The following is a 21,970-nucleotide window of genomic DNA, read 5'->3' as shown; positions in this document are numbered from 1 at the left end:
TTGACTACCCTCATATTTTTATCTTATATCTTCCTTGTTAACTATACTAGCACTTATCTAAGATGGCTATGTATTGCAGTTACCAAAGGAAATTTTACATACACCATTCTCAGATGTAATCTTAGATAGATTGAGTGAGAGATTAGAGTCTGATCTTTTATATCTTGTAAGCCTTGGGCTCTTGATTCTTTTTTTTTTAAAAAATTTATTATATTTATTTATTTTCCCTTCTGTTACCCTTCTTGTTTTTATTGTTGTTGTTGATGTTGATGTTGGATAGGACAGAAAGAAATGGATAGAGGAGGGGAAGACAGAGAGGGGGAGAGAAAGATAGACACCTGCAGACCTGCTTCACTGCCTGTGAAGAAACTCCCCTGCAGGTGGGGATCTGGGGGCTCAAACCGGGATCCTTACTCTGGTCCTTGCACTTTGCGCCACATGCGCTTAACTGCTGTGCTACTGCCTGACTCCCTGGGCTCTTGATTCTAATGTGTGGCTAGGTCTGACAACCATCCTATCAGTAGAATGCCATAGATAATTTTTGTTGACTAATGTGTATGCCCACTACCTACAATGGTGTACTGTGTCCAAAGACCTTGTGAGTATCCATAATTTATCAATAGCACCCAACTAAGTTAGTTATTACCGTTCCTACATTATAGACAGACAATTAAAAAACCAAAATTCCTCATCTAAGATTAATAGATTATTTATCTATTAACCTGGAGGAGAAATAAAATATGATATATTTTTCCCCAAAAAGAGATGGCATATTCCCCAGACAAATTGTTGAATCTTAGAACAGATCACTAGAAGTCAGGTATTGGCATTTAGGACAATGGATTATCAAAATCTTTTACTCGGTATGTCTTTGCTTAAATAAACCTACGATGTCACAGTAATCATATAGATATTGTGCTTGGAAATAAATGTCATGCTCTGTTCTGTTCTTAAAAAGTTAGCCTTTGTGATAGGTACATCATTTCAGAAATTGTAATAATCTATTTTAACAATATTCCATTACTTATTTGGTCACTGGGGAAAAAAAAAACTTCTGAGACCAGAAGCAAAGTGGCATTCTACTTGTATTTTATCATTAAAATCCCCTTGTATACTCTACTTTTAAAAATGTATACATATCTGTATCTAATGGAAAAGTTGTTACATACTTCTCTGTATTTTTCTATGCAAAAACACATCATGACCTTTCCAACAACCCAATATGTACATTATAATGAATATAATGTGTATACTCTAAAATACATATATTCTATAATACATATTGAGTATTGGAAAACTTACAGTACCTGGAAGAAATGTAGGAAATATTTGAATCACAGTATTGTCTGTATCTATAAGTTATGTATGTTATGTAAAAGTGGTATTGTAGATTGTAACAAGTTGTTGATGAGTTACTTAGTACCTCTGAGAATTGTCACCACTTATCAGAACCATATAATAATTAAAAAATATTTCCTTTAATAGTAAAACGTCAATCACCATGCATTTCTCAGACCACTCACTACTACCAAATGTAAAAATGACGCCTATCCATGCAGTTTTCTGTATTCTGATAATAGGACACCTGCTATTTTACCATTGAAAGAAATTCAAAATTTGATATTTTTTATAAAATAGAAAAAAAAAAAGCATAATACCTTTGTCAATGATCTTTTCAGAAAAATAGTCATAGAAGCCCCCACTTTATACTGTGTAAAGTTCACTAAGCATCATGGGTATTTTTAATTCATATCATAAAGTTAACTCATTGCCTCACAAGCTGATGGAGGAAGATTTATGTTTTGTGATAAAAAAATTCAAGAGTATAGTAACTTTATCAAGTTCATCGCCAGATCAGTTGTAAGTAGGTCAAAGAACTCTTCCATCTCTCATATGTTTCATTTTCATCTAAAATAATGTCCTTTATTTATTAATGTCCCTAAGAAATGTGATGCTATTCTTGTAGCATGCTTGTGTTTCCCGATTTAAAGTAGGGATGGGGAAAATCCGCCCCATGGGCTGTGCATGACTCACAAAATCATTTGTTTGCGTACTGCTAAGGTAATGACAAGTGGACTCAAAATTCAACAGAGCTAGAATCTTTTTCATTACAACATTAAGTGACAATTTGTATGGCTAACAATGATGCTCCACTCTATACATTTCCTTACTGTGTCCATTAGATATAAAAGAAAAGCGGGAGATGCTGTGCAGATGTCTCCCCAAGGCTCTGCCACTGTACACAGAGTATTATGGTACTTTCAGGGCTTTCCCCCTACCAGTCTTCTTCTCCCAACACATCACTCCAGGGTGTTGACCTAAAAAGTCCGCCTACTCCCCCTCCCCTCGCTTGCCTGCTCTTGCCTGGTGGTGAGGTAGTAGGGGACAGCCATTTTTTTTGGCTGGCTCCATGTGGCCTGAACCACCTGTCTGACCCAACAATAAAGATGTGTGTTCCTTCTGCGCTTGGATTCTCTCTCCTTCGCATCCTGCCGCAGCGTCAAGCAACAAATATCTATGTGGCCCTTGGCAGGAAAAAGGTTCCCCAGCTGTGATTTTGAAGGGTCAAATCATAAAGTCATGAAAGTTGTCTGGTTTGTTCTGGGGTTGTCAGTATACATAGTGATAGTTAAATCTTCTGATATTATGGGCAGATAGATTGATAAATATATAGATGATGGTTTTAACTATTTTTTAGAATCAATTCCTTCACTCATATGCATAAATATCACTATAGATAAAATTATGATGAGGCAGTTAATTCTACCTAAGATACATAGGGGCATTAACACTACTACCAGAAGGTGCCAAATCAAAACTTTGTGAACAACTCAGACACTAGATATAACTGGACATAATAATTCTAAGACTGAACCTATTGTCACAGTAGCAATGAGCAGGGCTTGGAAATAGGACATTAGGTTTGAGATGCAAAGAAGGACCAGTTTTTTTTTAATTTTTTAAATTTCTTTATTGAGGAGATTAATGGTTTATGGTCGACAGTAAAATACTATAGTTATACATGCATAACATTTCCACATGACAATACAACCCCTACTACAATAATTCTTTTTATAACAACCACTGTATTTAACAATAGATTGTTTATCCTCCCATGGAACTGAACAGACTCCCACAAAATCATTTACTGATCAAGTGGCAATGATTTTGTGACTACCAAAGTAAAGCATTTGTTTATTTTCTTGTGTGTTTTCCCTATTTTTTTCAAGTCTGCTTTTTTTTTTTTTTTTACTAATGCAAGATCACTGATGTTCTAAGGACAATATATATATTTTTTATTTATGAAAAAGAAACACTGACAAAACCATAGGTTAAGAGGGGTATAACTCTACACAATTCCCACCGCTAGAACTCTGTACCCCATTCCCTCCTTGATAGCTTTCCTGTTCTTTAACCTTCTTGGAGTATGGACCCAAGGTCATTGGACCAGTTTTTTTTTATATATATATATTTTATTTATTTATTTTCCTTTTTGTTGCCCTTGTTTAACATTGTTGATGTTACTGATGTCATTGTTGTTGGATAGGACAGAGAGAAATGGAGAGAGGAGGGGAAGACAGAGAGGGGGAGAGAAAGATAGACACCTGCAGACCTGTTTCACCGCCTGTGAAGCGACTCTCCTGCAGGTGGGGAGCCGGGGTTCAAACCGGGATCCTTATGCCGGTCTTTGTGCTTTGCGCCACCTGCGCTTAACCCACTGCGCTACAGCCCGACTCCCTATTGGACCAGTTTTTAGCCCAATCACAGTACATATTCTGGGAGTACTTCATTTCATATATGGGTTCATTGATGGAGTAGCTATATGACAGTTTCCTTAGCTATAAGTTGCTTCTAACTTATTAAAAGTAAAGAAAAGAAATAATTGTTAGGCAAAGGGGGATGGTAATAGATGTACTACAAGCAAATTAATCAACTCAAAGCTATTTGATTGAATGGAAGGTGTTTAGTGTGTTACATGTTCTATTCAATTAACATAGGAAAGTTAAAAACTGATGTTGAAAAACTTGGGGGTTCATTATGTATATATGTCCATTTAGCCATGACATTTACATGCCATAATCTTAAGTTTTGATCACAGTGTTCTATTTGTGGCAGCCAATATTAACATTCACCAAGACTTAAGAACAAAACTGACTTCAGAAGTATCATCAATTCCAAAGAATGAAAACTATTTTTAATTGTCTGTTCCATTGCTAACCACAGTTAAATTACTCTGTTGTGGAAAGTTCTAACACTTTACACAGGCAATAGTTACTGCCTTGAAAAAACACTTAATAACTTGGCTAGAAGTGACTTGAAAGAGTTAATGCATAAAATGCTGGTAAAATTGTGTTTTGTTTTTCCCTCTTAGAATTTATCTCATGACAAGATTTATTACTGTTGCCCCTTTCCTATGGAAATCAGGTTTTCTAAATGGGTAAATTAAAGCTCATTGTAAATTGCTCAAGGTAATATTGGAGTGCTTTTGCTATAGGGTTTCCAATGGGATCTTTCAACCTCTGGTTCCATTTAAAGAAAATTTTCATGAAAGATTTATTCTCAGTTCAATGGGGTTTTCAGACTCTTTACGTGATAAGCACAGGCAGTATTGAGTGTTGAAAAATTAACTTGTTTCTTTAAAAATGACTTTCATTTGGTTTTTAGAACTCTTCTTTTTCCAACATTCTGAGTATATACATTAGGGAAAAAAATTATCCGGTGCTCTTTCTATGCTCTAAACATCACATGTAATTTGAATTTAACTGTTCCTCAGTGCATGCCTTTCAGTTAGACATATAAATGTGTGTATATGCATGTATATGATTTTGATTTAAGGACTATTTGGTTATTGATCTTTTTTGATGTTCATTTCAAGTAACATTCAAATACATGAAAAAAATCTGTAGTAGTTCTTCACTATTCGCTACATTTTACAGTTAAATTGGACTTTTCAGTATGTAAATCAATTTCCTTCAGGCTATAATAAACCAAACAGGATATGTATTTAAGCCAATTGCTAAAATGAATAAGACTAAAGACTTTTTGTTGTCAGTTGAAGTCAAATTGACTCACTGAAATGTAACTTTTACTTTCTTTGTTTTCCTAGTAACGCTGTGTTAAGATATCAGGTCAAAATATTTCTTCTTTCTCTCTTTCTGTTTTGATATTTCATTTGAGAATCAGTATTTCAAAAACTGCAGTGATTTACTACAAATTCCTTGGTTCCAGCCAGATAAATATACCTTACCAGATTCTGTGAACTGATTTATTGATAGGACTCTGAGGGATAATATGCTTTTTTTTAAAGAACATTTTAAACATTTCTGAATTCTGAATTTTATTGAAGTTGTTCCTGAGAGAAGCAGAGTGGGAGAAAAACCATCTTATCTTTCCACAGACTTGGACATCTTAACAGAGCTTTCACTTTCTTTTTGTAAAGGTCAAGCTTGAAAAAAATATATAGGAAAAGAGGCAATATGCACATTGTGCTGGTTGTCAGTGCCTGCTATTAGGAACACTCTTCTATACAGCCCACTTCCTACGGTACAGGATTGCCCCAAATGTTTCAAATCTAGAAAATTTCTAAACTTTTTAATACAGTTTTCGCAATACTGCTCGGTGATTAAAGCAGACATCTTCTTTTCAATAAAAAATTTAAAACTAAATTTAAGTTCAAATTGTGAAAGTATACCTGGGTTTAAAAAAAAATGCATTTGTGTATAGCTGGTCACAGATCGGCTTTTCTCAACTCCAAATATCTTTCCTAGTAGGAATGTGGCTTAAATGAACCATTCTGGGGAGGGAGAATGGGATATGGGGGAGTTGGGTTGGGTGGTTAGCGCACCAGGTTAAACACACATAGAATCACCAAGCGCAAGGACCCACACAGGGATCCAGGTTCGAGCCCTGTCCTCCCCACCTGTGGGGTGGGAGGAGGGTCATTTCACAAACATTAAAGCAGGTCTGCAGGTATCTTTCTCTCTGCCTCTCAGTCTTCCCCTCCTCTCTCAATTTCTCTGTCCTATCCAACAGCAGCAACAGCAGTAACAACAACAATAACAATGGGGAAAAAAATGTCCACTAGGAGCAAGATTTATAGTGCAGGCACCAAGTCCTTGCCATAACCCTGGAAGCAAGGAAAAAAAAAAACTTTCTGTGAATCTGTGTGGAGAAAGTTACAGGTTATAGGTAAACTGTGTACAGGAAAACCTTTATTTATTTACTTATTTATTTATTTATTTATTGGATAAAAACAGAGAAATCAAGAGAGAAGAGGGAGAACGAAGGAGCAAGAAAGAGACACACCTGTAGTACTACTTCATTACAGTGGGTGGGGAGTGGGAGCTTGAACCCTGGTCCTTGCACATTATAGCATGTGTGCTCTACTAGGTATACCAGCTGCCCTCCCTCCAACTCACCCTCTGTCTCTGTTTATATAACATCTTTTCCTCCAGTATATGTAACATCATGGCATTATTGTTGGGACAGAAGGCCCAGTAAGCAGAAAGTACACATAATAAGTCATAACACCTAGAGTAAAATTTTAGGAAGCATTGTTATTGGACAAGACTTTCAAGGTCCTTCATTTTCTCTCTAAATGTTTAGCCTATCCTTAATTCGATTTCTTTTCCTCTCTGTCTTAAGGGACTTACACTCTAAACACATCAAACTAATTGGTTGGCATTTAATAAATAGGAAATTTAAAATGTCCTACTCCTTTGCTATTGCGTGTATTGTTCCTGCTGCACTGAAGGCCTTCGCAGCCCTGCTGTCCTAAGAAGCCATTTTAAGTCCCAACTTAAATGTCAGCTGTATCTCCCTTCTTTTTTTTTTTAACTTCTTCACTAAATCTCTTCCTGCCACGACCCTTTCTTCAGCCAGATGTTTTGTCACATGTCATAGTATTTGGATTGAAGTTCATATTCATATGCTCTTGCTACTCTTAAATCGATCTATTAATGAGGTAATTTAGTGCTTTACATACGCGGAGTACTAAAATAAATATCTTTGAATGCATGAGCTGAAAAATTTCATCTAGCTTCTTATTAAGGAGTGTTAAATAAAAATAAATTTACCTCACTCCTTTTGAGTGGTGTGTGTGTGTAAATAGATTTACTATGTGGTAACCCTTCACATGATTATATATCTTGGAAGTCCCAAGTTCTGGAGGGCTGGTATGGAAGACCTAGACTGTTATCGAGTTGTTCCATTCTGAGTATGAATTTCTGAAAGCCAGGGGAGTGGAGGGTGTAAATTCATCTGAAAGATGGCAGACTGGTATTTCAGTCCAAGTGTGAAAAGTAAAATATGAGAGACCAGTGTCCCATCTCAGGTTGCAGAGTGAAAAAAAAAATCATACTCAAACCATTTTCTTTTCTTCAGGCCTTCAACTGACCAAATGAGTCCACTTTGGAAGAGGTAATTGGCTTTTCCCAGTCAACTGATTTCAGTGCTTACCTCAGCCCAAAACTCTCTTACAGACACACTCAGACATAATGTTTCACTACAGAGCAGGGCAGCTCCTGGTCCAGTCAAGTTGACACAGAAAATTAAACATTACAAAGGCGCTGTTGTGCATATATGTATGTTGCCTGTTAAGCTAAACAGTCAATTTAAGAAGGGAGTATGTATATAAATGCCATCACTTATTTAATTTATTTATTTTTTAATATTTTATTTTATTTATTTATTCCCTTTTGTTGCCCTTGTTGTTTTATTGTTGTAGTTATTATTGTTGTTGTCGTCGTTGTTGGATAGGACAGAGAGAAACGGAGAGAGGAGGGGAAGACAGAGGGGGAGAGAAAGATAGACACCTGCAGACCTGCTTCACCGCCTGTGAAGCAACTCGACTCCCCTGCACCGCCTGTGAAGCAACTCGACTAACCCTAACCCTAACTCCCCTGCAGGTGGGAAGCCGGGGTTCGAACCGGGATCCTTATGCCGGTCCTTGTGCTTTGCGCCACCTGCGCTTAACCCGCTGCGCTACAGCCCGACTCCCACTTATTTTATAGGTGACAGTAAAGTCACAGTCTTTGCAAGAAGTTTGAAATCTGGTCTTATAATTGCATTTTAAATATGGAAGAACTATAGCATGGAAAGAACCCTTTATATTCTGAAATGAGTATAGTTTATTTTATTTGGGGGGTAATGAATTGTAGCACATTTGTCAATACATGTGTATAGTTTCCCAGTTCTGTGTACAGGCATCTGCTATCTATTTTTGTCTACCCCCCCCCCCCAAAATACACACACTCCCATCAACAGCCCCAAACCCCTTCTTTCCCCAGGCCCACTATTCCATTCCCTCCCCACAGTCCCTTGCTTTGGGGGCAGTTCATCACCCTGAGTCCACATTTTATCCCGTATTCTCTCTTCTTTTTTATTTATAAAAAGGAAACACTGACAAAACCATAGAATAAGAGGGGTACAACTCCACACAATTCGTACCACCAGAACTCTGTATCCCATTCCCTCCATTAATAGCTTTCTTTTTTTTTTTTTAACCCTCTGGAAGTGTGGACCCAAGGTCATTGTGGGATGCAGAAGGTGGAAGGTCTGGTTTCTGTAATTGCTTTCCCACTGAACATGGGCATTGACAGATTGATCCATACTCCCAGCCTGCCTCTCTCTTTCCCTAGTAGGGTGAGGTTCTGGGGAATTGGAGCTCCAGGACACATTGGTGGGGTTGTCTGTACAGGAAAGTCTGGTTGGCATCATGGTAGCATCTGGAACCTAGTGTCTGAAAAAGAGTTAACATACAAAGCCAAGCAAGTTGTTGACTAATCATGAACCTAAAGGCTGGAGTAGTGCAGATGAAGAGTTGGGGTTGGGGAGGATCTCCATTTTGTAGATAGCTAGTAGGCATCATTTAGTTATATTCCAAAGGGCCTATGGCTATACTTGTTTTTTTTTTTTTTTTCCCTTAAGCCTGAAATCTGATATGCAGACAGATCCTAGTTATTGTCTGGGGAGATGATGTCATGGCTGGAAAAAGGACCAGAAAGCTGGATCAGGGAAGAGAGTAGCTCACAAATATGGGAAAGGTGTAAATATTGTTGACTGTAAATCTCATTGATATGATCTGATCTGGGGTCCATATTCAGCTTAGGAGCCTATGTGACCTCTGCATCCCTGTAGATCTGAGCTCACATTCTGTGGTTATCAGTAGGAATGTTCTATACCTGAAGAAGATGGGTCCTGATATTGGGGCAAATTCTCTCTTTGTAACTGTCTTTCAAGTTCTACCTGCATGTAGAGTCATCTAGCATTCATCCCTCTCATCCTGATCTATCCCACTCAACATTCCTCCTTCTGTTTACAGTGAAGATAAGGCAGAGACTGAGATTTTAGAGTTTCTGTTCTGATGTTTAGTTCTTTGATAGTTGGCCTTCGTTAACTGATATTGGGCACATCATTCTATCCCTTTGCCTTCCCATTCTCCTTTTGTTGCTGACATTTGAGTTCCCATTCCCATTTTATTACAGATTACCTCATTTGGAGTTAGAATTCCTTTACTTCTTTTCCCTTAGGTCTCCTTTTAGTAGTTCTTGCAAGACATCATTGTTGGTGGTGGATTCTTTAAATTTCTGTACGCTTTGGGGAAGCTTTTGATTTCTCCTTTATACTTGAAGTAGAGTTTGGCAAGACAGATTACTCATGGTTGATAATTATTCTCTTTTAATACTGTAAAAAATGTCATTCCATTCCCTTCTTGCTTTTCAGGTTTGTGCTGAGCAGTCTTATGAGGGCCTGATGGTCCTGCTTCTGTCTGTGAACCTCCTTTCTTTTACATCCTGCACTGTTTCTTCCTTGTCTTTACCTTCAGAAAGTTTTACCATTATGTGTCTGGAAACACCAAAACTGTTTGGAGATCAGTAATTTTGGTGTCTGTTCAGCTTCCTCTACTTCCTCAGTATCTACTTTTTGATCACTGCCTGCTACTGATTTCTGCAGTAATTTCTTTGAATATGCACTCTGCTCCTCTGTTCTTCTCTTCCTCCTCAGACACCCCAATAACTTCCACATTTTTTCTTCTGATGAAGGCTGCTATCTCACAAAGAACTGCTTCATTTTTTTCATAAACCTTTCTTCTTCAGCAGCCTTAGCACTCTGGGATTATGGTGGTTTTTACCTCCTAGCCCTGCTGTTCTATCCTCAGGTGATTTATTCTGGATACAAGTCCTCTTAGATAGGCCCTACTGCTGTCCAGGGTTTCCTTTAACTTCCTTTAATTCTTTTCAGAATTTTCTTTGTGGTTTTTGAGCTCTTCAGTGAAGAGATCTCCAGATGCCTTAATTTGAATTTGTATGTTATGCCTGGGGTCTTAAATTGCCTTCATAATGAGTTTTTTGAGTTCAGACTCAGACATGTCTTCCAAATGATGTTGGACCTTTGTGTTCTTACCCATGTTTTGTTGCTTGTGGCTTCTGCTGTTTGACAGGTAGGTTGGCACTATGGTTGTATTGTTTATATGTGGTGGTATGGTGGGGGCAGGAAGAGTCTTTCTGTTCCCCAGGCCACTGGGTGATGGACATTTCAACATGGCTCCCTCTGTTTCTCAGGGCTGCAGTTCCCGCTCCTGATTTGACATGGGTAGTGTGGATGCTGTTGCCTTTCCCAGGGTTTGGGCCCAGCTATGTTTGCCTTTTTCATACTGCACTCTGACATCTGGCCACCCTATTCCAGTCTCAGCATTCCCTGAACTGCTGTGTGCCACTAGGGGCCAAGTCCGCACTGCAAAATGGCTTTGTCTACTTTCCCCCAGCTACTGGTATAGCTCTGGATTTGAGCCATCTCTGTCCCCCAGTGGCCCCCCTCACCTGTCCCTCAGCATGCTTCCTTAAACTTTTTAGGTTGTGTTATGAGGTTCTAGGTGTTCTTTTTACTGTTTTGTCTGTTTATTCCCCTGGGTGCAATCTTTCAGTCTCTATTACTCCTTCACCATGCCCCCAGAACTTTCCAGTCTTTAAAAAATATATACTTTATTTATTTATATTTGTCTTCGATAGAGACAGAGAGAAATTGAGAAGGAAAAGAGATAGAGAGAGGTGGGGAAGGGGGAGAGACCTGCAGCATTGTTTCACTGTTTGGGAACCTCCCCGGAACCTCTGCAGGTGGGGACGAAGGGTTTGAACTTGAGTCCTTTTACACTGTAATGTGTGCCATCAACCAGGTTCGCCACCACCTGGTCCCTAAGAGTCTTAGATTAAATGCTTTTAGAAGCTAAGTAACATAGTAAATAAATAAATAAATAAATAAATAATGTTGAGTAGTTCCCAAGCCAGAATGGGCAAAACTCAAGATATAGCTTAAAGATACACATTTCTTCAACTGTAGTGGTGAGCTTTTGACTAAGTCCTCTCCTTTGTTTAAGTATGTATCGAACTGCAATGCTTTAGAAGAATACGTTTAGTTTTTCCAGATTCTATTCATTTTATTAGTAAAGGTGGCTGATCTATAAGCTTCAGGCTCATTGCATTGCATTTTACCTGACAGTTAAATTTGAAAGGTCATGAAATGAGGTGTAGCCAGGGCTCTGGTTATGGTATGCTCTGAAACAGGCGATCCGATAGGTAGTAATAGTGACCAGGACTGTTGCTTTTTGCAAGATCCAGAGCAGAAATAGTTCCACTAAATTTTTAATTTTTGATGATTTTTTTTATTTATTTTATTTTATTTTTACCAGAGCAGTGAACAGTTCTGGTTTATGGTGGTGCAGGGGATTGAACCTGGGACTTCGAAGCCTCAGGCATGACAGTCTGTTTGCATAATCATTATGCTATCTACCCCTGCCCCCGCACATTTTTATATTAAAGCTTCAGTGCATACTGATTTCAAATGGCCAAAGCTCATCATAATTAAGTAGCAAGTTTCTATGGATGTTGCCAAGCTTGTACTTTTTACTTTACATGTATGTGATCTTAATGATTGAGGAATGTCTCCTGTTATGAGACAGGATAACCTTCAGTATATATATATATTGGTGTGTGCTGGATTTTATTGATTGAAGTCTTTTCATATAGTCTTGAATCTTTCAAACAATAATTTAAAATAAGACAGCCTTCCTGGATTTATGGAGTCATTTTCCCTTTGGCTAAAACCGCTATGGTCACAGACCACTATGTCTAAAAAGGCAGCTGAACCCATCCAAAGACCAACATAAATTTTCAGAGGTAAGGAAAATGGTGCTTGCTTATTAAGTTAGTGAGAATAAAGCAGTTTTGCAGCTATAGGTAAGTGATGGTTTCTTTTTCCCCTCTTACACTAGATGGTAGAGATGTGTGATATTTGATTCACATTTGTCAAGTTAGTTACATTAGTTGAGAGTAATTTGCATGTTTCATCATTTGCCTGCTTTAGACATTCGTTTGGGTTTGACTAGATAAATAGTTTCATGTTTGCCAAAAAGCTCCCCATTTCAGTTTTCCCCCCTGGACACAGAGACTGTACATGAACATTAAAGAAAAGGAGCTTTGTTATCTCACAGATCCTTCTGCAGTGCTCCAGTATTTATGTCACCGGGTTTTCTAAGTGCAATATCAGGCATTCTCCATCAGCTGCCTGCATGCACTTACCATTTGTCCTCTTGTTTTAAAGGAATTATTTTAGTCCAGCAGGTTAGACTTTTTTCTTTTGGTGATTCATTATTAGAAGCCATTTTCATTGACTTTAAGGACTTAGGGAAGACAACATGTTTATCCTTGACAGATATTGCTAATTTTCTTTTTTTTTTTTTTTGCAACATTTTTTTTCTTTTTTTCCTCTTTCTTTATTGGGGACTTAATGTTTTACATTGGGCAGTAAATACAATAGGTTTTACATGCATAACATTTCTCAGTTTTCCATATAACAATACAACCTGTCATCAACAGGTCCTCTGTCATCCTTCTTGGACCTGTATCCCCCTCTGCCCACCCACCACAGAGTCTTTTACTTTAGTGATATTGCTATTTTTCTGTGCCTCCCAGGAACCATTCCAAGTCTTCTTTTTATAAAAACAAAAATAAATTATAAAAGTGGAGATTCTCTAAGGTTGATTAACTAGACCAGCTTTCTAGTGTACTTTCTGAGGAATGCCTGCACGGACTTTTCAGTCATGAACTGTGTGTGGAAAGATCCCACAGATTGGCAAGCATCTTCACTCCTGCTCAGCTCTAAGATGCTATTAGGAAACCAGATTTGTGAAAATAGTCTCTTCTTGGAATTATACTTTATTATCAGACCACGTAGTATCTCTGTGGCAATTGCACTTTTCCTCTTATCCATGCTATCAGTACTGCTGGAGAAAAAAAAACAAAATACAAATGTGAAATGGTGAAATAGTTTCTCACCATATTCTCATCAGCATCTTTGTTTTCCTTTTAATTTTATACATTACTTAACATATGACGGACATATGGTAGAGCTACTAGTAACTTGTATGTTTTTCAGTTGATAAATGTGTGCATGTCCTGTTGAAGACAGTGCCTAATTTTTCAGGTAGTAGTTTATATAATGCAAATCAAATCTAACTAGTGAAATATGTAAGCAAACATTGCTCTTTGCATTACTTGGTCTTTTAAAATTGATTATTATTACCTAGACGATAATAAAATAAGTTCTTGCTTTGAACACATAGTTTAGCACTATGTAGACAGTGAAAATATTCAGAAAATAATGAGTAGCATATTTTTAATTTTTCATTTATAAAAAGGAAACATTGACAAAACCATGGGATAAAAGGGGTACAACACACAATTCCCGCCACCAGAACTCTGTATTGCATCCCCTCCCCTGATAGCTTTCCTATTCTTTATCCCTCTGGAAGTATGGAGCCAGGATCATTGTGGGATGCAGAAGGTAAAAGCTCTGGCTTCTGTAATTGCTTCCCCGCTGAGCATGGGCATTGACAGGAAACTTTTATGTTATTTTTAAATGTTTGTTTTGTTATTAATATTATTACTATGATAGCTAAGAGCTAATATTCATGAAGTACTTTTTGTAACTAGACACCCTTAAAAGTCTTAGCTCATGTAATATGATAACTAGAGACACAATAAGGAGGAGGGGTTAGAATTTGGCTGACAAGCTTCTACTTCTGACCTTATTAGAATAGAAACATGGCTGACCAGCCAATATCTAATCTAATAGCATCTAATAATAATCTAATATCATCTAATATCTCAGTACCAATGGTTGTGGATATATCAATATAATCACTTGTAAGGATGGTATGCAAGACAGTCAGTATAATGCAGTGTGTGCTTTGCAAGTGGTAAATAATAAATTGTAGCTGCTCATCTTACCCGGTGATGTATATGAAGAAAATGAGGCTGAAAGAACTCGGCAACGTCTATATTTGGAAAGTATGTCGATCCAGGAGTTGAAATCAGTAGGATTTCGGAGTCAGAGTCCCAGCCACAGAATCCTCTAAGGATCCTGGGAAAGCTGGCAAAGCGTAGGCACAAATGCAAAGACTTGATGGTGTTGTTAATGAAGAACATAGATAAGCGAATGCACAAACACGATGTTTATTTTGGCTGCAGAGCAATGTAGAAGACTTGCAAACAAAACTGATGAGTTACTCTAGAGTCAACTCTGAATCAGTGGAATATAATTTATCTTGCACATTTTGTGTATAAATTAAAGAGGCATTCAATGCAGCATGTTAGATTGAAGATTTAATATAAGATCCCTTACTCTATGTAGGGAGTACACATTTTCTTTTTTTTTTTTTTCCTTGAATCCCTGCCCTGCTCCGGGAGTACACATTTTCAATGAATAAATATGAACTCGAAGTTCAAATGGGAGACTCCTCAAAGATTAACTTGTTTACAAAAGAGGTCTCATCAGACGTTCTCCTTATAATCATGTTGATGTTTTGTTATGCACAACACAATGTCTAGGCATTGTAGCATTATATAGTGCCATTTCAGTGATTTGGATAGATTTGACTCAGGGGTTCTAACTCCAGCTAGCAGAGTCTACCAGGAACAGAAGCAGATGTGTACCACTAAACAAAGAGACTAGATCGTGCATGACAACTTTCTTACCTCTTTACGAAATTTGACAACATCATATTTTATACATTGGGGCCTAGACTTATGAGTTAAATAATAGTATAATGTAATCCTGTGTGTCACCCATTTTAAAGTATGGGTATGTCTAATCATGGAAATGCGCATTTGTTCTATAACCAGAGATCCCTTCAATGGGATAATCCTTAAAATGGCACTAGAGCACTTTTTTTTTTCTCCTCCAGGGTTATTGCTGGGCTCGGTGCCTGCACCATGAATCCACCGCTCCTGGAGGCCATTTTTCCCCCTTTTGTTGCCCTTGTTGTAGCCTTGTTGTGGCTATTATTATTGCCATTGTTGATGTTGTTCGTTGTTGGATAGAACAGAGAGAAATGGAGAGAGGAGGGGAAGACAGAGAGGGGGAGAGAAAGATAAACACCTGCAGACCTGTTTCACTGCCCTTGAAGCAACTCCCCTGCGGGTGGGGAGCCAGGGGCTCGAACTGGGATCCTTACTCTGGTCCCTGCACCTTGCGCCACATGCGCTTAACCCACTGTGCCACCGCCCGACCCCCACTAGAGCACTTTTAAAGATATTTTTATTTATTTTTATTGGATATAGACCGAGAGAAATTAAGAGGGGAGAAGGGAGTATAGAGCCACCTGAAGCTCTATTTCGCCACTCCTGAAGCTTCACCCTGTAGGATCAAGGGCTTGAACCTGGGTCCTTACTCATTGTAATGTGAGCACTTTACGAGGTGCACCACCTCCTGGCCGCCTGAAGCACTTTTCATTTCAGACAACATTCTCCTGACTTTTGTTTCTATTTTACTGACATACCACTTCTTTCCTGTGTCTAATAGCTAAGTAAATAATGTCCTGGATGTACACATTTACATTAACTTTTTTTATAAACAGACCATTACTTGTTAATTAACTGTCTGCAGCAATACACACTTACTGATTCTTCAAGAAAGATTCCCTGTGTTATTTATGCTATAATAAAATAAATGTCATTAGGTATAACACTCACATGAAAGTAAGATGAACTGACAGATTAGATGATAGAATATAAGCAAAAACATTTTGGTAAAGTAGACGGATTTGACTGGAAGCTCAACAGTTACTAGGGCAGCAGATGAGCTGAATCATAATAATTTTGCTGTTTAATATATATTATTTATTAACGAGTGATAGGATGAGAAAGAGAGAATCAGTCATCACTCTGGCACATGTGCTGTTGGGAATCAAATTCGGGACCGTATGCTTTTAAAATAAACAATGAAAAGATGTCTACAATGAGGGTTAAGTATACCCACCCAGCTTTATCCATCACTATCCATAGTGTAGTAACCCTTCCTCTGAGAGTTTTCAATCCATAGCAATAATAAGGACAGGGAGGCAGTTGACAAGAAAGGACAAAATGTGAGTGACGAATAGATAGTAGGGATGAATAATGGCATGTTGGGATCTTCATGCATATAAAGTTATTTATTCATTCTTCTTAGAGATATGTGTATATTTTTAGTTTTTTCAGGAGTTTACCATTTAACAATAACCAAAAAATGCACATAAGAAGTCAGTTACAGGGGCCAGGAGGTAGTGCACCAGGAAGCACATGGACTCGCACAAGGGTCCCGCTCCGAGCCCCCGGCTCCCCACCTTCAAGGGAGTCATTTTGCAAGTGATGAAACAGGTCTGCAGGTATCTATCTTTCTTTCCCCCTCTCTGTCTTCTCTGCCTCTCTCCATTTCTCACTGTCTTACCCAACAACAACAGCAGCAGCTGCTGCAACAATAACAATGGGAAAAAGATGGCTGCCAGGAGTAGTGGATTCATAGTGCAGGCACCCAGCCTCAGAGATAACCCTGGAGGCAAAAAAAAAAAAAAAAAAAGAATAAGAAAAAGTAAATTGCATATATATTTCTATATTTCTTTACCAACAGAAAGCTTTTGTACCAGCAAGTTTTTGCATTATTTCAAGTGAATCTTTTATATATATATATATATATATATATATATATATATATATAGAGAGAGAGAGAGAGAGAGAGAGAAAGGAGAGGTTTAATGATTTACAGTGGATTCATTGACAGATACATACACTTTCATTATGTACTTGGCCCCCAAAGTTTTCTCCCTCTCCCCCCCTCCCCAGAGCATTTGTTGCTTTGGTGCAATGTACCATGTCCAGTCTATGTTTCACTTTGTGCTCTCCCTTCCAGTCCCTAATTTATTAAGTCCCAATAGTAAGTGAAACTATTTAGTATTTGCCCTTCTCCTTTTTGGCACTCAACATGATCTTCTCAAGTTTCATGCAAGAAGATGCAAAGAAGACAACTTCAATGTTTTTAACAGCTAAGTAGTGCAGACACCATCATGTAATATCCTACATTTTTTTAACCACACATCTGATGTTTGACACCTGGGTTGCTTCCAAATTATAGATTGTACTGCTATGAGCATATATATAGTCTGTTTCCTTTGGGAAAAGTTTTCAATTAGCAATAATCGTGCCTCGGATAAACCTCATTGGCTAAGATACTGCCACTGCACAAAGATAGTCTGTTTCCTTTGGGTAAATCCCCAGGAGAGGAAGTGCTGGGTCATAGGATAGGTCCATTTCTAGTGTCCTGATAAGTCTCCAGATTGCTTTCCATAGTGGTTGAACCATTTTGCACTCCCACCAGCAGTGTGAAAGTGTTCCTTTTGCTCCACATCCTCTTCAAATTAGTCCTTTCTGTCCTTTCTGATGAATGACATTCTCACAGGTGTAAACTGGTATCTCACTGTTGTCTTTATTTGCATTTTTCTGATCATCAGTGACACTGAACATTTTCTCATATGTCCGTTGCTCTTCTGGATCTCTTCCTAGGTTAATTTTCTGTCCATGTCTTTTTCTTGGCCCATTTTCTAAGGGGGTTGCATGTTTTATTTGCTTGTTTTTGGTGCTTAGTTTAGTAATCTCGTTATGTGTTTTGGTTATTAGTCCTTTGATGTGTGTTGCATAAAGATGTTCTCCTATGCTGTAGGTAGTCTTCTGTTTGGGATGTGGTATGCTTTGCTGTACAGAAACTCTTCAGTTTGATGTAGCCCCATTTTTCTATTTTAATTTTTGTTTTCTTTGTTGTTGGATTTGATTCCTTGAAGGCTTTTTTGAAGGATAGCCCATGAAGTTTCCTGCCAATGTTTTCTTCTATGTATTTAATATTCTCTGGCCTAATATCCATGTTCTTTATTCACTTAGAGTTGACTTTTGTGCATGGAGCTGAATGATAGTTCAACTTCTTTAGCTTACATGTTTCAATCCAATTTTCCCAGCACCATTTGTTGAAGAGACTCTCCTTTCTTCATTGAATAGATTAGAGTCTTCTTTGTCAAAAATAAGTTGACTGTAAATATGGGGGCTTATTTCTGGGTCTTTAATTTTATTCCATGGGTCTGTGTGTCTAATTTGGTTGCAGTACCAGGCAGTCTTTCCATTTCTGTGTATCTTTTTCTATTTCCTTGAAAAGTGATTCATTGCTTTTGGTGTATAAGCCCTTTACTTCCTTTGTTAAGTTTATTCCCAAATATTTTATGGTTTTTGCTGCTATGGTGAAGGGAATTGATTTTTGCATCTTTTCTACTGTTGTGGTGTTTGTATAGAGGAATGCCATTGACTTTAGTATATTGATTTTGTTAGCCTGCCAATTTACTATATTTTTCAATAATGATTAGGAGTTTTCTATTGGACTCTATAGGATTTTGTGTATACAATCATGTTAAATGCAAATAGGAACAGCTTAATTTCTTCTAATCTGAATCCCTTTGATTCCTTTCTCTGCTTAATTGCTATGGCTCAGACTTGTAAGGTAATGTTGAGTAGTAGTGGTAGTAATACAAGTGTTATGTTTCAGAAATTACTGCTGAAACACAACCAATACACAACTGAAGAATACTGTGGATAATATCACTGTATCTCTTCTATATTTTCCCATCACTCCCATCACAAAAAGTCTGAGTCCCATCTCTAGCCCCGTAGATATCAACTATAATAATTCTCCCATAGTCTTAGATATAAGTTAACATTTTTTTTCACATCCACATGTTCAATTCTCTCATAGAAGCTTTTTAAAAAATTTAAATATACTTTTTCTAATTTAATAATGGCTTGGATATGTGTAATCTTTTTTATAAAGTTTTAAAAAATTTTTATTATCTTATTTATTGAATAGAAGCAGCCAGAAATCAAGAAGAATGTGGGGATAGACAGAAAAACACCTGAAGCCCTGATTCACCACTCGTGAAGCTTTCCCCCTGCAGGTGGGGACTAGGGGCTTGAACCTGAGTCCTTGTGCATTGTAACGCATGTGTTCAACCAGGTGTGCTACCACCCGGCCCCTGAATATGTGTGATCTTAACAAAGAATCTGTTGAGAAAACATTGGTGCTCTTGAATTATGATAACATTAAAATATTAGAATGTTATTTGTGATTTCTTTATGCTAGTAGCTTTTACCCATCTGTGTTTTTTTAAAAGAACATATGATTTAAAAACCAAAAGGTCATCCATCAAAACATTGCTCACCTGCTCTCTCCAAGGGGACTGTCAAAGTGGTAAATTAAATGAAGCCAACATTGTTTTACTACTTACCCATCATAAAATATTACTGGTTCCAGGTGAATACTTCTATACAAAGGGTCCTTTGAAGACTTAATAGAGGGTTTGAAGTGCACAGAATACCATGTAATGAAAAAAGGTACTTTACAAACAAACATGAATAGTAAACTAGCAAAAAAAATTAAATTTCAAAGATAGACAGCATATGAAAATAAAACAAGCTTATGAGCACTAAATAAGATAAGCACTAAATGCAAAACAGAAAAGAAAAAGCCAATGATATGAACAGACAGTTCATTTAAGACATAAAAGTGACTTAAAAAGGATTTTATACCACACTAAAGATATGATAATATGTCTTCAGAGTGTGGGGTAAAATGTTGTTTGAAAAATTGTAATGATTAAATAAAATATAACTGTGTAAAGATAACTTGTCCTATCATGTGTCCACATTAGGAGAATGTCTATATTATTTATATATATTTTTATTTTAAGATACAGATGGCAGGGGGCTGATCTCAAACTTGGGGCGGTGCACATAGCAAAGGCTCACACTCTCCAAGTGAGCTCTTTTGTTGGCCATACATTATTTATGAAACATCTGTTTTATTTCCGTAGATTAAAATAGCTCATAAACATTACACATCAGAAAAATGTAGTAATAGTTTTCAATATGGATCGATTAACACTAAGTTCTGTGTATGAATACTTAGAGAAGACTGGCAAAAATAATACCATTGCTTCCTAGAAGAACACTGTGGTTTTCTAAAACTTAAGATGCTCTTCTACTTCCTCTTTATAGAGGAATATGTTTGAAAGTCACCTAATGGATATCCTTTCAAAGTTTTGATAGCTCTGTTTCCCTCTCTCTCTTCTGTTTCCCTAGTACAAAAACATGCACCATACACACAGTTTGTTGGTGTGGACTGGGAGAGTTTGAAATCTATATATATTTTAAATATTTGTTCATTGATTTTTTTTTTAAATGAAACGTAGAGTAATAGAGAGAGGGGGGAAGAGAGAAGAAAGGGGAAGATGGGAAGGAAGGAGAGAGAGGAAGAGAGGGAGAGAGAGTGAAAGAAGAGGACAGGAGAGGAGGAGAGAGGAGAAGAGGGGCAAGGAAGGGAGAGGGGGGAGGTGAGAAGAGACCAGAGCACTGCTCAGCTCTGACTTATGGAAGTGCTGGGGATGAAACCTAAAACTTCAAAGCTTCAGGCATGACAGTCTTCTCTATTATCGTTTCACCCTATATTTTTCTTTGTATCTGGAAAACATGAAAACGTATAATAACAAAGATTTTAAAAAAACACCTTAATTTAGTAATATCAGTGTAGATTGCCTCTAGAAACATCAGTATAACTGATGGCTATAGCAATCTAGATTTTCTAGTCTAGTGACTCCTACCCTCAAAACGTGTGTTCCATTATTTATGGTATGGACAGAATGTAGTGCATGGTTCTTTATTATTATTATTATTTTAAAAATAAGGTGCCCGGTGTTGGTACACCAAGTTAAGTGCACACATTACAATGTCCAAGGACCCAGGTTCAAGCCCCTAGTCCCTACCTGTAGGGGGGAAGCTTCATGAGTGGTGAAGCAGGGCTGCTCTGTCTCCCTCTCTACCTCCTCCCCCCTTTCATTTTATCTCTGTCTCTATCTGATAATAAATAAATAAACAAGTACATAAACAATAGTTTTTACAGCCCAAAGATAAGATTATCATGCCTCAGGGGGTGAGGTGGTAGTGCAACGGGTTAAGCACACATGGTGCAAAGCACAAGGACCAGGAGTAAGGATCCTGGTTTGAGCCCCGGGACCCCCACCTGCAGGGGAGTCACTTCACAAGCTGTGAAGCAGGTCTGTAGGTGGCTGTCTTTGTCTCCTCCTCTCTGTCTTCCCCACCTCTCTCCATTTCTCTCTGTCCTATCCAACAATGACAACATCATCAACAACAACAATAATAACTACAACAACAATAAAAAACAACAAGGGCAACAGAAGGGGAAATAAATAGTAAAAAAAAAATAGATTATCATGCCTCGAATAGTGTGATAAAATATGTTTTAGGTGCTATAGTAATGCCTTTTGTGCTGAAGTTGGGAATTTACAGGTTAATCAGAAAGACCATATTCCTGGAAGAAACAGTGAAGCTCCTGTAACTTCGAGCATCGAGCAAGGACCTCAGATTTCTAGCCTTTAGGCCCCAATTAGCAAGGCATCCGTCCATGCGAGTCTAATACACCCACAATCATAATTACAAATCTTGACATTTAGATGCTCCCATGTCAACACCCATCCCAGCAGGGTTAGGCACATTATCACTAGTTAAGGAGATACAGAGCAATTAAAAGCTAAAAGAAAAGGTTAGCTCTG

General features: G+C 37.7%; 1 protein-coding gene and 1 non-coding gene across 3 annotated transcripts in view; one reads left to right on the top strand and one right to left on the bottom strand.

Moving 5' to 3' along the window:
- PARD3B (par-3 family cell polarity regulator beta) overlaps window positions 1-21,970 on the top strand; it is a 1,240,289-nt gene that overhangs the window by 459,033 nt on the left and 759,286 nt on the right. The gene's annotated exons all lie outside the window — the stretch shown is intronic.
- On the bottom strand, window positions 17,418-17,557 carry LOC132539570 (U4 spliceosomal RNA). The gene has a single exon (XR_009550915.1). It is a non-coding gene; the product is annotated as a U4 spliceosomal RNA (small nuclear RNA).

The sequence above is a fragment of the Erinaceus europaeus genome, chromosome 7 (genome assembly GCF_950295315.1).
Source record: "Erinaceus europaeus chromosome 7, mEriEur2.1, whole genome shotgun sequence".
Lineage (NCBI taxonomy): Eukaryota > Metazoa > Chordata > Mammalia > Eulipotyphla > Erinaceidae > Erinaceus > Erinaceus europaeus.
The sequence above is the reverse complement of the archived record's forward strand: the minus strand, read 5'-3'. Positions and strand labels throughout refer to the sequence as shown.